The 17,433-nt window shown below is 38.8% G+C and overlaps 1 protein-coding gene across 3 annotated transcripts in view; it reads left to right on the forward strand.

The window, feature by feature from the left end:
- Positions 1 to 17,433, forward strand: part of MRPS28 (mitochondrial ribosomal protein S28) — a 102,226-nt gene that overhangs the window by 37,959 nt on the left and 46,834 nt on the right. The window contains exon 3 of one of the 3 annotated variants that reach the window (XR_015140224.1): positions 661 to 749. The exons of the other annotated variants lie outside the window; for them this stretch is intronic. The gene's annotated coding sequence lies outside the window, so the exon portion shown is untranslated. The remainder of the gene's footprint in view (positions 1 to 660; positions 750 to 17,433) is intronic. 3 annotated transcript variants of the gene reach the window in all.

The raw sequence follows: 17,433 nt of genomic DNA on the forward strand, positions 1-17,433 counted from the left end.
TAATAGACAAAAATAGTGGCATTGTTTTAGTTTGCATTTTTGATGACTAGCAGTGGTTAACATCTTGCCATTTATTAAATTCTGGAATGAATGTTGTATTCCAGTTTTATTTGCCTATTCCAATTGCTCATTAGTCTTTGGATTTGTCACTTTTTAATTTATACCCTTTGTCAAACTGTTAAAACTATTTACTACCAGTTTACTGTTGGTTACATTTGTCATATAACATTTTCCTATTATTATTGATTTTTATATGCTTTTTCTTTTATACTTTCTACTTTGGTTGTCATGCTCAGAAAAACCATTGTCTCCGTGGAAATATTGGCATATGTTTCCTTCTAGTATTTTATAGTTTTATATTTCAGCCTTTATTTTAAAATATTTAAAATTTATCTTGGAATAAGTCAGAACTGCTACTCCCCCCCCACCCCATCCCATAATAAGAATTACTGATTCGCATTGAGCTCATATGACTTTCTTTTATTATTCTTAAAACTGATTCATTTGAATTTTAACCTCTCTTACTTCCTTAAAATCTCTATTGTCCAAGTGACACTTGTGACTTAGTTGTCATTGTCTGCTCATATGCAAAATTAGTTTTGACTAATTTTTTTAATAATATTAATTTTTTTTTATTTATTTGATTGTGCCGGGTCTTAGCTGTAACATGTGAGATCTAGTTCCCTGATGAGGGATCGAACCCCAGCCCCTGCATTGGGAGCATGGAGTCTTAGCCGCTGGACCACCAGGCAAGTCCCTAGTTTTGACTATTTATATTATTAACTTATTTTTGAGCTATGTAAGACTGTAAACCACAATGTATTGTGTCATTCTCAGCATTTTTTCATTGGTAAAATAGAATAGGATATATTAGAATGCACTGCACATAGCAAGACTAATTATAGCTTTTTGGAAACTTATTTCAGTTGTGTGTTAATGTGTGTACAGAAGATTTCTCTCTTTTTTAACAAATATTTATTTATTTATTTTTGGCTGTGCTGGGTCTTCATTCCTGTGCTGGCTCCTGTGTGGTTGTGTCAAGGGGGGCTACTCTCTAGTTGCAATGCTCAGGGTTCTCATTGTGGTGGCTTCTCTTGTTGTAGAACGTGGGCTTTGGGGTGCGTGGGCTTCAGTAGTTGCAGCACATGGGCTCATTAGAGCACGGGCTCAATCGCTGTGGCCCTGTGGGCTTAGTTGCTCCGTGGGATGTGGGATCTTCCTAGACCAGGGATCGAACTTGTGTCTCCTGCATTGGCAGGTGGTTTCTTTACCACTAAGCCACCAGGGAATCCCAGAAGGAGCCTCTTGGGTGCTAGGTTATGATGTGAACCGTGTTTCTTACTTTGTCAGCCATCATTGTCCAGAGATTGTAAAGGTGAGGTTAAAGGCAATTGTGGAAGACTAAAACCACTGCTGACCAGAAAAGGCAAAGTGGCTGGTGCTGGAATGTGATAAAAACTCTGATTTGTGTGCACCGGATCTTCTGATCTGAATAGCTTCCCTCTGTCTTCTGCTGCTAATCGCACTTTCCCCCTGGTCACTTGTCAGCCTGCTGCTGTTTCCAATGTTATAAACTCCCTCCTGGCAGAAGCACCAGTAGAAGTTAGTGGTGCTTGGCCAAATTTTCTTTTAATCTCTGCTACACATTTAGTTATAAATACTAACTTGCCTTGTCTTCCTGTATAGGAAGCACACCCAATTTATAGAAGTAAAGCCCCTCACTGTCCAGAATATGCAGTTTACTGCATAGTTTAGGAAGTTGCTGTTCCCAAATTGTGTGCCGCAAACCTGTTGGATAATACCTCTTTTTCATCTTTACTATATGGTTGTAGAAGCTAGCGTTCATTTTCTTCTCCGGATCAGCATACTGCCTTTACTTTGCCCTATGAATATGCATTAGTTTTCCATATTAAAGATAGTTTTTCTTCTTTCTAATGACTGAAAGTATGAGCTATCCTTGAGTAGATAAATTCTAGTTTAGTTTCTGAGAAATTTAATTTGTCCTTTTGAATTATATTTAAGATTCCCCACTATTTTAGAGTGATGTATAGTCGTGTCCAACTCTTGTGACCCCATGGAATGTAGCCTGCCAGGCTCCTCCATCCATGGGATTCTCCAGGCAAGAATACTGGAGTGGGTTGCCTTTTCCTTCAGGGGATCTTCCCGACCTAGGAATCGAACCTGAGTCTCCTGCATTGCAGGCAGATTCTTTACCGACTGAACTACAAGGGAAGCCCCAATATGTATAGTCCATGTGTAATATTTCCATTTGGTTTAAGTAATACAGGAAGTATTTAGTACATGGCTCTCCTTTTTAAAAATAGCAATTTAAAGCTATCTTTCTGTGTTTTTGATCTCTGCATTTGAATTTCATATGCTAATAGTATGTATTTTTAAAAATCATATTTATCAATACTTGTATTTTTTTCTTCAGTTACCTGTTAGGAGAAAATAAGGAGTTTGTATTCACAATCTGTTTCATTGTTATGATTTTTAAAAGCAAGAACTTTCTGATGAATGGACACATAAAATGCTGTAGCCATTTTGAAATTAGGTTGGTAGTTCCTGAAATACTTAAACAGAGTTACCACATGACCCAGCAATTCCATCCCCAGGTTTATAACTGGAAGAAATGAAAACATATGTCTACTCAAAAACTTATAAACAAGTGATCATAGCAGTATTACTCGTAATAGCTAAAAGATGGAAAGAACTCAAATGCCCACCTACTGCAAAATGTGATATTTATATGTGTGTGTGTGATTCAGTCATAAACAGTGATGAAGATACAACCTGGCTGAACTTTGAGAACATTGTGCTAGGTGAAAGAAGCCAGTCACAAAGGACTGCATATTGTACAATTACATGTACATGAAATGTCGAGAGTAGGCAAATATATTTAGAGGTGGAAAGTAGATTAGTGGTTGCCTAGGGATGTGAAGAGGAGGGGAAGGGCTTAAGGGGTTGATGGCTAGGGGCTATAGCGTTTTTTTTGGAGTGATGATAATATTTAAGAATTGATTGTGATAGTGAATGCACAACTCTTTTTTTAGTGAGTACAGTATACATAAAGCCATTGAAGTCCTTATTCTAAATGGGTGAATTATATGCTATGTGAATTATATTGTAACTTTTTTCATATGGTTATCTTGTTATAATTCATGATTATATTTGAAACTGTCACAGATCTCTTTAAGAGTGGGGGGGAATGTTTTCATAGGCTTCTGTTTTCTTTTCATTCAGTTTTGTAGTTAGAAAATCCAGTGTTTACTTGAGAATGATGGAAAAGGCCAAGTAATATCTTCGAGGCATTATGACAACTTTTTATCCCGTAAGTACTCTGAAAGTGTCTCTGGGAGCCCAGGTCAAAGCACTGTACTGTCTTAAGAAAACCATCCATACTCAGTGTCTTCTGGAATTCCTGATAAATTTCAGTGAGTACCTGGCCAACAGAACATTCTGTTACCCAGCTGGTTGTCAAGGCGTGGTTCTGGAGCTACACATTAGAATTTGCATTTCTAACTTCCTGCTTCCCTTTGCTTTACTCTATTGGATAGTTTTTGAAAGGAGTAAGGTTGTGCCAAAAGTTAGATTTTTATGCTGTCCATGCTACTCACTCACTTGATCAACTCTCCCTGCCAAGAAAAGGACTCAAAAGCATTGTGTCACCTGCCATAAAGCTAGGTGTGTCTCCTCTCTCCCCAAGTCAAGACATTTTGAATCCTAGGCAGATGCAAACAGAGAGCGATAGTCTTTCCTGAAAAAGAAATGGCAGCATCAGGGATGCCCGGTTTCCTTTGTGTTTCATTTTGTGAACTTGAGCAAGTCATGCATGGTCTTTGGTCCTCAGTCCCATCAGCTTGTTGATCTTTTTTGTGACTTACCAACTCTAAAATCTATGATTTTAATTTGGGGGGAAATGATCTGATTACAGCTGTCAACAAATAGGCATTTAGACACACTGACTGCTCTTATTCATGGTTTCCAAAATTGCAGGCATGCTGATTTCATAGGACTAATCCCGCTGCCCTCCTCTCCCTTATCATGGCTTCTAAAGGAAAGTCCATTGTTTGTTTATATTAAAGGCAGCATTTTCCCAAAGTTGCTATACAGTGCAGTTCACCTCATTTCTTAGCCCAAACAATACATGTGGTGCCACAGAGTCTACCGTCAAATGGCTCTAGTTAGTCCTTTATAAAACAAGCTCAGAGAGGTCCTTGTCACTGCCGTGTTAGTCAGAGGATCCCAGCAAATAACCTCAGACTTTATTTATAGCACTGTATGTTTTGGATTTATAACATTCTATCTGTTATAGACGTAGTATATTATTTGCTTGGTTACTTTATAATTGTGATAGTTTCATGCCACCCACCGTAGGTTTTTCTGCAGTGGTTATTCTAACCACAAATTAAGGAGTTATTTTTCTGTGGTTCAGTTATACACAAGAATTATATTGCAAGAGTTGCTGGAGCCCAAGTTCTGTAAACAGTTTTTTTGGAAGAAGTCTTTGTCTAACAGACTTGACTAGATTGCTGGTACTCAGAACGTTAGAAGTCAGAACTTAGATGCGTAAAATGTAACTTGTCAATAAAATCGTAGAATATTGTGCTATAAAATGTCAGATGAGAATCTACCAGCTGCTGTCCACGTTGGTATATGGCAGCAGTCTTTTCAGTAGGATAGAATTATTGGAATTTTCGTGTGCCTAGAGCAGTGATGGTTTATACTTTGGGGGTCATAGGCCAACTTGAAAATATAGTGAAAGCACATTGTGTGTCTAGGAAAGTTTACACTTGTATATACTACACACATTTTGCATGTAATAGCACAGGGTTCACAATTCCCCCAACACATTCATTAACCTTTAGAGACCCATGAACTTAGGTTAAAAATCCATGGTCTGGAAATCTGGGAGCAAGGTAATTTTATTTTTTGGAGTCACTAATGGTGATAATTTGGAGGTAGAGCCATATATTCCTCATGGCAGCATATAAGGTGGCTGGATTTGTTGAAATAGCAACACACATGCTTGGCTCTTCGATTTACTGCTGTGGCCAGACATGTGTCATAGTAGGTGCTCTGTGAATATTTATTGAATGAATGAAATTGATCCAAGGAGAAATGTATTCTGTGGAAGAAGAAGTGACTCTTATTTCCAGATTTCTGTGTATCTTTTTTCTGAAAGTGAAGAAAGTGTTAGTTGCTCAGTTGTGTCCAATTCTTTGTGACCCTATAAACTGTAGCCCCCCCAGGCTCCTCTGTCCATGGAATGCTCCAGGCAAGAGTACTGAAGGGGGTAGCCATTCCCTTCTCCAGGGATCTTTCCGACCCAGGTATCAGACCCTGGTCTCCCACATTGCAGGCAGATTCTTTACCGTCTACCCTTTCTTAATAGCTGATAGTTCAGAAGCAAAATAAGACAAAATGAGAATGCATCTAATAACATTACAGAGGAGGCGTTTGAGGACCATTTACTTCTCACCTTGCATAGCCATCATTTGTTTTTCTTTTGTTGCAGATGACCAGATTTTTCCATCACTCAGTCTTTTCCATTTCAGACATTACTTTAGTAATTAGAGAAAAGGCAGGTCTCATAAAAAGATTTTGTACTGTTTCTACTTACTTTGAAAACCTGCAGGATTTCGTGAAATATAGTTTTGGCTAAATTTTTGGTTTGATAAATGATGGAAATTTTGCTCTGTGAGATTTCAGTCCAGATTTCTAAGTTCTTTTTCTATACATTTAAAAAACAATAGCCCAAAGCTGGGCTCAATATTTGCTTTCTTCTCTGAAATTCAAATAGATATCTAAGATTTTGAAGTTTTTTTCTACTTCCCTGGTGAATGACTTCAAAAGAAAAGCCTTTCCATATAAATGCCTTTTTTTCTTAAATAGGTTTAGTACATTATCCTCAGTCATTTTTTGAGAAGTAAATGAAATTACATTGAAGTTCATATATAAATTACCCTCTTTGTTTTGTTGTTGTTTTATACCACACCTAAGAAAGGGAATTCTTAAATTGATTGACTTAATATAAAAGTCTAGTTCATAATCTCAGCTATAGGAGTAACTTTTAAACAAGAAGCTAATATTTAATGACCAATCGCTATGATTCAGGCAAATGCTTTACATGTATCAACTCATTAACCCTTACAACATTATAACTGGCACACAATGTCATTCCTATTTTATAGTGTTGGCAACTGAGAGCACAGAGAAGTTGAATAACTTGTCCAAGGCCAAGTGTCACCCACTCACAGAGCTTGAATTCAAACATTTGAAGTCTGATTACAAAGCCTATACTCTTAACCACCTCTAGATTGCCTCTTAAACTCTATAATCAGGAGTGGATAAATGCCAGAGGCAGTCAAGGAAGGCTTCACAGAGGAGGTTGGTCATATTTGAATTGATTCCTAAAGAATGAGTAGATAATATAAAGAGTATGTGTCGAATTATGTGAATTGAGACCAAGCAGAATGTTTAGTATAGGCATCAAAATCTCAAAATATTTGTTAATAGTAAAGGCTCCAGGGAAAAGGAACTTAGCAGTTCTGTCAGAAGTCACTAATCAAATATAGAGAAACTTATATGTTTCTCTGCATGTTGAATGTATGTTCAACATGTCCTATCAGCTATTTGGGGCAGTGCTGGCCACACTTCTCTCTGCTGTATCCTCTTTTGCTACTTGAGGAAATCTACCCTCCACCTCTTTGCTTGGAGCCCAGTTGGTTTCCCATCCCCCTACCCAAGGCCTCAGGCAACGCCCTCAACCTTGGTTATCCAACATGACACCTATCTACTGGGTAGGTAGTTGAGTCAGTTGAGTCATATCCAACTCTTTGTGACCCCGTGGACTGTAGCCCACCAGGCTCCTCTATCCATGGGATTCTCCAGGCAAGAATACTGGAATGGGTTGCCATTTCCTTGTCCAGGGGATCTTCCCAACCCAGAGATTGAACCCACATTTCTTACGTCTCCTTCATTGGCAGGTGGGTTCTTTACCTCTAGCCCCACGTGTATAGGGCGATTTGAAATTCCATCAGAAAGCATATTGCTCATGCACAACCCTTGTTTCTTGCTTATGCTGAGTGTCTTTTGCAGTTTTCAACACTGTTTTCCAACAGTACCATTAGTGACACCTGACCACCCAAACAGTGGGCTATGGGCAGCCATGCTGAAGCCACATGGGCTCTTTCACCTGATTAGACCAGAGTAGGCACCGACCCCAAGCTGGAATCAAACCAAAATTCCATCCCCTGGATTTTGGAATTGTGAACAAGGAAAAGGTGATTAGTCTCTTCATATATCTCGGCCTTTAACATAAATTGAAAGGTTTTGAGTAACCATATTGTATGCCATGCAGACTGAAGAACAGAGCTGGTTCAAAGAAGAAGGAATTACATAGTCATGTGGCAAGAAGAGAGGTGAGATGCATTAGAGAAAGTTCACTGCCCGAGTCTCGCATGGCTCCTCATAGTTTCTGGACCCTGCCCTTCTTGAGGTGCTTCCCTGGTGATACAGTGGTAAAGAACCTAACTGCCAATGCAAGAGACACAAGAGAAGTCTGCTCCAAGGGTTTCTGAAGGCACCATATAGCCTTATAATGAATTCACTTTTTCTCTCTCTTCTTAAGCTGAAAGTAAAGTGAAAGTGTTAGTTGCTTAGTTGTGTTTGACTCTTTTCAACCCCGTGTACTATAGCCCACCAGGCTCCTCTGTCCATGGAATTCTCTGGGCAAGAATACTGGAGTAGTTAGCCGTTCCCTTCTCCGAGGGATCTTCCCAACTTAGGGATCAAACCCAGGTCTTTTGCATTGCAGCCAGATTCTTTACCATCTGAGCCACCAGGGAAGTACACTTAAGCTGCTGCTGCTGCTGCTAAGTCACTTCAGCCGTGTCCGACTCTGTTTTACCCCATAGACGGCAGCCCACCAGGCTCCCCCGTCCCTGGGATTCTCCAGGCAAGAACACTGGAGTGGGTTGCCATTTCCTTCTCCAATGAATGAAAGTGAAAAGTCATAGTGAAGTCGCTCAGTTGTGTCCGACTCTCAGCGACCCCATGGACTGCAGCCTACCAGGCTCCTCCATCCATGGGATTTTTCAGGCAAGAGTACTGGAGTGGGGTGCCATCACCTTCTCCAACACTTAAGCTAGTTTAGGTTAATTTCTGTTTTGGAGAGCTGAGAGTCAGTATCTATACATCAAACCCTTCTTGTTCTCGTCTCTTTCTTGGTTTTTAAAAGATATGCTACTGGGATGTGCTGTCAAGCACACTAGGCTGCCATTTTTGAAAAGTATTTGGCCTTCAGACCACATCCTTGGATTCAGTGATTCAAAATACAGGTCAGGCCTTCATATTTTCAGTCCAGCTTAGGCATTTGAATTGAACATTGCCACAATTAGCCATTTTAAGTGGGAAACACAGTGGTATGGGTTCCAACACAAGTTTTTAAATCCAAGTACATATCCAGTATATCTCTGAACACTTAATTCAGGGTTCTGGTTTTTACTGTTCTTTTCCTAACTTTTTTCAAATGATTCTTGCCAAGTTTTATAGCCAGTTTTTTAATATAGAGAAAAATGGAACTTATTCAGTATCTTAGTCTCTTCGGGCTGCTGTAAAAAAAAATACCATACATGAGGTGGCTTAAACAGCAAGTGTTTCCTTCTCATGGCCCCAAAGACTGGGAAGTCCTATCATCTAGGCAGTAGCAGATTTGGTATTTGTTGAGGATCTACTTCCTGATTCATAGCAGCTATCTTCACACTGTGTTCTCAGTTGGTGGAAGTTGCAGGGGGTCTTTGGGGTCTCTTTTAGAGGGTCACTAACCGCTCTACCCATAAGGGCTCTACCCTTGTGACCAATCACCTCCCAAAGCCCCCAACTCCATCACCTTGGGCATTAGGATTTAACATATGAATTTTAGGGGGACATAAACATTATTTCTATGGTGTTCAGGGATCAAGGGTGCCTTACATACATGTATGCAAATGCTCAAAAGTTTTTAAAAAGGATATTTACATTAAACTCAAAGAATCATAAATATATACCTTCAAGATGAAAAATTTTAAGATGCCAAACTCTTTCAAACAGATAATACTTTGGGATAACCTAATCAAGAGAGCTTCTTGATAAATATAGAGTAAAATAGAACATGGGGCTTCCAGGTGGCTCAGTGGGTAAAGAATCCACCTGCCAATGCAGGAGACACAGGAGATGCAGTTTCAATCCCTGGGTCAGGAAGATCCACTGGAGGAGGAAATGGCTACCCATTCCAGTATTCTTGCCTGGAGAATCCCATGGACAGAGGAGCCTGGAGGGCTATAGTCCATGGGGTCGCAAAGAATCGGACACAACTGAGCACACACACAAACAGAACATAGTTTATTTTAATGAAAAAATATTGATCATATGTTATACTTAGCATACATGATTATACTGTGATAATCAAGTATTCTTTTTATAAATTATAAAAAACTAAAGCCAAACAAACTGCAGGCTGTTCAATAAAATAGTTTATAAGAATTAAACTGCTTTATTGTTATATAGTACATTTGAACAACTTGGCTAATTTATGTATTTTCATGTTATTTTCAAAGTTCCATTATTTCTTAACTTATGAATTGTACAGAAGTATATTTCAAATTTCCAAATGAGAATTTTTTTATTATTAATTTCTAGCATAATTGTATTGTGGCCAGAGAAAATATTACCAAATTTTTTATATTTGTTAAAATTTCCTTTTTAAAAGTCAATTGTTTGAATCAATTTTTTTAACTGTTCCATTTTTAAAAGAATTTTGATGGTGGATTTGTCTTTTCTGTCAGGAATCCTTTAAATTTTTGCTGTATTTAACTTGAGACTTTTTACCTCTTTTCTACAAATTTAGAATTTCCTATCCTCTAGGTAACTATCCCCTTTTTTCCCATTATGTAGTGACTCTTTGTGTCTATAAAAATGTTAAAAGAAGCTCAAGTTTTCAAAACCCAGCTTCTGTGCTCTGTTTATTCTTTGAGTTCTGGCTCTCTTTTCTTTTTCTACCTTTCTATAATCAATTGTAAACTGCTGACTCTGATACAATTAAAGAAAACTGTTTTGTGGGGTATTTTAACCACTGTGTTTATTTCTTTTTAGCAGGAGCTTTGGTCAGTTTACTTATCCTAACATACTGCTGGGTATGGAAGTCTGGTATCTTTGTTTTTAATTTCATTGTGATAAAGGTCATTCATGAATATTTGTCTATGTTTATATAAGTCTAGATTTTGAAGAATAAGTTAAATCAGAGCCATATAGAATGAATTTTTAAATAAGGGCAGAATTTTACTAAAACTTCTGACATGTTCTTGCTTGGTATTGATGTTTCAATTGACCAATACCATGAGAGATTTAGATGTGGGGAGGCATTCTGAAAGTTATTGAAATTGGGTACATTTTTTTCTTTTTGTAATCATTTATATGCTTAAAGCATCTATCCTCAAGGCAGTTACTTTTCATTAATTAACTTCGTTGCAGTTTCAGAATCATTGCAGATATAATTAACATGTAAAATTAAATTCATAAGCACAAAACTAATTACGGTTGTGTGGTGATGAAAGCAATTAAACAAAGCATTTTACTTTTTGACTCCTACTGGACTAGTAGTCAGCAACTACCTGTTCCTCAAAAAGGGTAAAAGGATATACATTAAACATTTTAGTTCATAGTATATTATCATTTACGAGATTGCTGTGGGTATATGGTTTGATTCTGTGCCAGAATCTTCCATGGAAAGGACTGCTTTCGTTTGTTAAGTGTAAGAGTAAGAATAGTTACTACTTAGCAAGTTGTTACAGATGCTTTCATAGGAATATTAATGAAATAGTACAATGTAGTGTTGATGAGCACAAGATGGAATGTTACTGCCTGGATTTACATTAAATATGTAATATAAATTCATACTTAAATATGCATTAAGTAACTTGCTTAAGATTATACTGTTAAATACAGTATAATCTTAAGCAAGTTACTTAATGCTTTGCCCTTTAATTTTTTCACTGTAAAAATATTATACCTTGGATAAGTCTCTTAGAAGAGTATTTAGACAATAGAGTAACTAGTGCTGCCATAAAATTGCTATTGTTTTCCCCCTTAGGAATAATTATTAGGCTTTACAGTTGATGTAGATTTGAGAAAAATTCAAATCATACACATTTTTTGAAAAAGTTCAAATATTAATAGGGTTATGTATCTTATTTATAACTTATGTCACATGTATACCATTCACATGGAGAAGGAAATGGCAACCCACTCGAATATTGTTGCTTGGAGAATCCCATGGACAAAGTAAGGTTAAGTCACTTCAGTCGTGTCCGACTCTGTGCGACCCCATAGACGGCAGCCCACCAGGCTCCCCCGTCCCTGGGATTCTCCAGGCAAGAACACTGGAGTGGGTTGCCATTTCCTTCTCCAATGCATGAAAGTGAAAAGTGAAAGTGAAGTCGCTCAGTCATGTCCGACTCTTAGCGACCCCATGGACCACAGCCTACCAGGCTCCTCCATCCATGGGATTTTCCAGGCAAGAGTACTGGAGTGGGGTGCCATTGCCTTCTCCGCCCATGGACAAAGGAGCCTGGTGAACTACAGTCCATGGGGTCAGAAAGTCGGACACAACAGCATAGTGTTAGTTAATAAAGCTTGAATTTCTTTACTGGGGACCACTAAAAACAGCCTCTGAGTACATGAAATACCTCCTGGCCTTAGGGGTTGGTGATCTTAATTAAATTATCTGGCAAGACTTCTGTAGAGTCCTGCAAAGGCAGTTCTCTCTGCAGGAGCGATGATGGAGTTTGTGGTGTTAGTGCTAGAGAATTAGAGTAGTGATTCTGAGAGCAATAGGGACTAGCACTGAGTATAGGCAGTGTTTACTGAGTATTTACTTGATAGCAGGTCCTCTTCTATGTGCTTTACGTGTATCTTATCTTAACAGCAACCAATGAAGTTGTTGTTGTTCAGTCACCCAGTCGTGTCCAACTCTTTGCAACCCCAAGGACTGCAGCACACCAGGCCTCCCTGTCCCTTACTATCTCCTGGAGTTTGCCCAGGTTCATGTCCATTGCATCAGTGGTACAAGTAGGTACTATTATTATCTCCATAATTGTTTTTTGGGATAAAGAAATGGAGGGACGTTCCATTTTACAGATGCAGGAATTATGAATTGGAGGGGTTATGCAACATCACACAGCTAGTATGATTGAGTTTGAACACAGTCCAGTTTCAAAACATGTACATAAATGCAAATGCATTTCTGCCAAGATGGTTTCGGCTCAAGCCAATGACATTTCATTCATCGCTGGAACCTGTCCCTCACTTTATCTAGGTTTCTTGGCCAGTATCAAGCAAACTAGTCTTAAGCCTATGGTGCTATCTGTTCACAGTCTCCACTGAATTGTCTTAGAAGTCTACTTTATCCCTGTGTTGGGTTATTTACTGTTAAACTCCTGTTACCTTGGGAAGTAGGCATAAAGAGAGATGTGTATACCTGGGACAGTATGCTGTTTATACCGAAGTGAAGAAATGCCTCTGCCGGCCTTACTGATGCCTTGGACCCGCTACCTGGATTTTGACTCCTCACCTGCTCTCCACCCCTTTTCCTGTGGTCTCTAGTGAGTCCTGGCTTGCATTACTTTAGTTCCCTACTGCGAGCCAGCCCCAATTTCTCTTTGCACCTAACATAAGCTTTTAAAAAAGAAGTACAAGAAATGTGACAGAGAACGAAATGCCAAAAGGCCAGTAATTCAATCAATAAATATATTAGTATCAAACCAACAGTGACTTTTCTAGGCACTCTAAATAATGCCCTCTTTGTATTTTAACTCAGAAATCACTTTAGTCCTGTAAGCTGGAGTAGGAGGAGTTTTATCGAGTGACTTTCCAGTTCTCACTTGACCTGTTCTGTGCCTGTGGAGACAACTGCTGGCCACCGGGAAGAGTGTGGACCATTCTTCCGCCTTCACTTCCTCGGCTCTTTAGCCCCCATTGAGCTGTGAACAGTGGCTGAGGACAAAAGCTGTATACACTGTACAAACAGAGCACCAAAGCAGCAGTACACTGAGTCATTCTTCGCTCTGTGTGAGAACTGAGGGGGACTCTATTCATTTCCTTTGTGCTGGTGTCTGTCAACAGCGCTGTTTGAGGCAAGGCCTATTGTGCCGGCCAGTGTTTCTTATTGACCTAAGTCTGTGCCTGCTATGTTCCCAGGGTCGAAGTTGCGAGTGAGAGAATGTTTGAAAAGGGGTAATCATAGGCTAAATGCGTTTGGCTGCATTGTCATCTGACCTATTAAATCTAAACTGTGGTCTCCGTTAATGCAAACAGGTAATTATATAGTCACAGCTGCAGCTATTGACATCTGGTTACCACCCCCATAGGAAAAGGAAAAATGTGTGTTTTTTGTCTGTCTCTCAGTTCTTATATGCTGGGCATTAATGATTTTTAACTGAAAATAGATAATGGATTAGGGGGACTAAAAGAGCCACAAGGTGGGTACTTTAAAATAGCCTCTGCCACAGCTGTTTGCATATACACTTCCCTTTGATGACACAGTGCATTCCCAGGACTCAAGATGGAGTAAGCCTGGCTCAGTTTTAGTTTCTCAGGTGTGTGAGGTAAAGATAATTTTTATGTTTCCACCCCATACAAGCCCATCATACTAAGTCACTTTGAAAGATCTGTCTCTCATAGCTTTGTCTCGCTTGCTTGCCTACTGGTTTTATCCATTGTGTTTTATTGCCCTGATCCCCCAGTGTCGGCTCATATATGCAAGAGGTCCATGTTCCCCAGTGATAAGTACACTGGAGTGAATTGAGCCTTTATGGCTATTAATTATGTTAATAAATTCTGTCCTTTCTAGTTTCTTTCAGTATTCTAAGGAGCCAAAGTTATGAATAAGTCAGCCCTGATACCTTACATCCTCGATGTCCTTTGGAAACAAAATACGTTTATATTAGCAGAAGAAAAAACATTTAGAAGTGTGTTCCCACCAACCATGAAAATCCATTTACCACGAGAGCACGCCGTACCTGTGTTTCATTCACCTCCATAATTCATTACTGAACAATGTTTATTTAAAGCCCAGTAGGTGATCGGCTCTGGAGTAGGTATTGGGTTACCATTTAAAAATAAAAATCTGCCATCTTAGTTTTTCTGATTCACATGATCACTAGTAGCAAGCATTATGAAGTCTACCAGGATAGAACTGAGGCAGGAGACAGAGTAAAACAGTTTTAAGACCTTGCAGCTTTGAGGTTTTTCTAATGTTTTGACACTTGCCGTCTCCTAAATGTTTAGCTGTACGTTGTATGTGTCTAAGTGGATAGTTATCATCCCACTGGAGCCTTGAGGAGAGAACACCCTGGATGCCCGAGCGCTTGGATGGTGCTGCCTTTTGAGCCAGAGTTCTGTGGACCCGGCTTAGCCCGTGCCCTCTTGCTGTGCACTGCTCCGAGGGTGCTAGGGCTGGGTGCGCTGCCTTCTTTGAGACTGTGAGGTTATTCAGGGAGACTGTTTTTATTCAGGGATGACAAATCATCACAACCTCCTGTATCCTAGGTGCTGGAGCTATACTGATGAATAATATAAAACTCTTACCATCAGGGAACTCAGATTAAATGCCTTTTTTTTTTTAAACTATCCTCAATATAAGCACAATTTTGGGAAAAAAAATGGCATAATGATTAAATTTAATAGAATAAATAATAAAAAATCAAGTGTTGAATATATTCTGCCTTTGAAAACATTGTCCAAAAATGAAGAAATAATCTTTTCACTTTAAAAATTATATTTCCTGTTGGGACTTACCTGGCGATTCAGTGGTGAAGGCTCCCCACGCAGGTTCGATCCCTGATCTGGGAGCTAAGATCCCACATTCTGCATGGCATGGCCAAAAAAAATTTTTTTTAATAAATAAAAATTTAAAAGTTATATTTCCTGTTAATGTTCCTAAGAAATGTTGGTATATTCTACATGGAACAACCACTATGTGAAATTAAAATATTTGCTAAAATGCATACTGGTCACTGTCTTAACTCTTAGAAATGAAAACTATTTCCAAATTCTTATAATGACATTTTTTTTTGCAAATAATACTTAAAAATTTTTGTACAGTTTCATGTATAGAATTATTTTGACAGATACAAGTATAATCACTTCAAAAGGCTTTACATATTTGTAAGAAATAACAAACCATATGCCATCTTGCAGAAGCCTCGATTTGGAAAGAATGTGGCTCTCAGCCAGCAATTAATTAAGCCACTCTTTTGTTTTGACCATATTGTGGTGTGTATAGGTGTGAAATTTTCTGTCTTTAGCAAATAGGAATATTCCTGTGTATCGGTGATAGTTAATAGGGAAAGCAGTTAACTTCTGGTGTTATTCTCCTACAAAGTAATGGAAATTTTAAGTACAGATATTTGAAGCACAAGAAGAATGGGGGAAATTTGGGGGATAAAGTGAAAATATGAATTTGGCACTGGATAGCTGACAAGTGACTCCTGTCACTTTGGTCCCTTAAAGATTTCCTCATTGTTATCAGGAAGATGGAAGCTGAGCATCTATCAAGTCTGTTGCTAGAGAATACAGAATGAGAGAAGATCACTTAATTATTTGGTGTGTGTAGTGGGATACCCTGTTGTCAAAAAGAGAGAATAATTAGCCTGACCAATCAATTTCCTGCATTTCTCCTGAATCCAATTCAGATATCCTTAAATTATCTTCAAATACAGATCTTCTCTGATATCAGATTGTAGGGGCTCAATTAGGTTACTCAGTCTTCCTCTCCTCATGTGACTTCACTTGCTTCTCATTAGAGCAGAATTAACTTTTTAGTCAGGATATAGTAGTTAAACAGAGTTATGGGCTTGGGTCTAAAGATTGCAATCAGGGAAGGCTGGCCTCAACAGAGAGCTTCCTTTCACCCATTTTGACCATTGTCACTGCTTCCCCTCATTCATCCTCATCGCTGTTGATCTTAGCGAGAGACCCAGAGACACCATTGCCCTGCTTACAAATAAGGTTTTATGTTTGATCTTTTCATTTTGTAAAAGATAAAGCACCTCAGTCTTAAAAGGGTGCTTTCTCCTTTTAATGAACAGCAGCGACTCTGGGAATTTCAAAGGCACTATAATGTTTTGTTCGTATGATAAAAAGGACTCACAGCATAGAGGGTGATCCAAATACTTGTTTTCTTTCTCTTAATGGAAAATTAGTTCCCTAAGGTTAAACATGATTAAACTGTAGAAGTCTTCTGCATTTTATTCTAGACCCTAACAAATAAAACCAAACTCCACATGTATTTTGGAATGGCTTTCTGAACCCTGGCCTTAGCAGTTGAGTTTCTCCTTTACAGTAAGTACTGGTAGCAATTACCAGTACCCTGGGTGCCTGCACGCACAATCCACACACCCTGAGGTACACTGTTAATAGTCTGGTGCTTATCTTTATCTTTGGGAAGAGGGAAAACATATCGAAGTGCTTTGCAAATAATTGTAGGTGGGTGCAATACAGAGAGGATTAACCATCTAGCATTTTCAGTGGCTTAATTAAGCTCTGGCGAAGAGCCAGGATCAGTAGAAAATGGGATAGCTGCGGAAACCAGTGGATTTCAGCATCTTGGCAAGGTCTGGAGTATTCAGCAACAGTCTGTGGTTGTGCCTACCTGTTGTGGGAAAGTGAGGCTGTCCAGACAAGGGACAAAGCACCGGGCGTTTTCCCATCCAGTTTTCCTGTTGTAATTTGTCTCTTTCAAAGGGAGCAGGGGTACCTGTGATCAGACAGTAGTGGTTCATTTCATGCCTTGCAGGGAGGGGCTGATTTAAACTCCTGAGGAAAGTCCGTCTTCTCTCTGAGGCTGCAGTTTTCTCTCTGAGGCTGCACCCTATGGAAAGAGGTCTTCCCTGTGGCTCAGGATTTTGTCAGGATTTTTAGGTTTGGGAATGGTCCCTGGGGAGCTTTGGAAGGGTTGAGAAGTTTCAATCCATCAATGTTTATTTAGCCTCAGTGCTTTTTCAAGAAAAGAAAGTATGACTTCTGTTGTCATTATTAATGATAAAATCAATTATCTATCACAAGGTTATGAGCCTTTGAAATAAGATATTATCAGTGTGAGTTTTAAAACATATACACTGGTTTTGTGAAGTGTCCAAAACTAAAAGACCAAGGATTTTAATTAAATACTTTTACTTCTCTTTCTGGCTAAAATAAATTGATTTGCTGTTTGATGATGCATAACTCAAGTTTTTAAGATTAAAGCTTCTATGGTAAACTTGCTTTTGTACCAAAAATCTGTACAGTAAACGTATTTCTTTCTGCCAGAAAAAATTTCTGGGTGAAATTTTCAGTTAGGGGAAACCACTTCACATTAGAAACCTCCTTCTGTCCCAATTTATTTAATGTCATACT

Source organism: Bos grunniens, chromosome 14 (assembly GCF_055505025.1).
Source record: "Bos grunniens cultivar Pamir isolate PY7600 chromosome 14, Bosgru_T2T1.0, whole genome shotgun sequence".
NCBI classification, from domain to species: domain Eukaryota; kingdom Metazoa; phylum Chordata; class Mammalia; order Artiodactyla; family Bovidae; genus Bos; species Bos grunniens.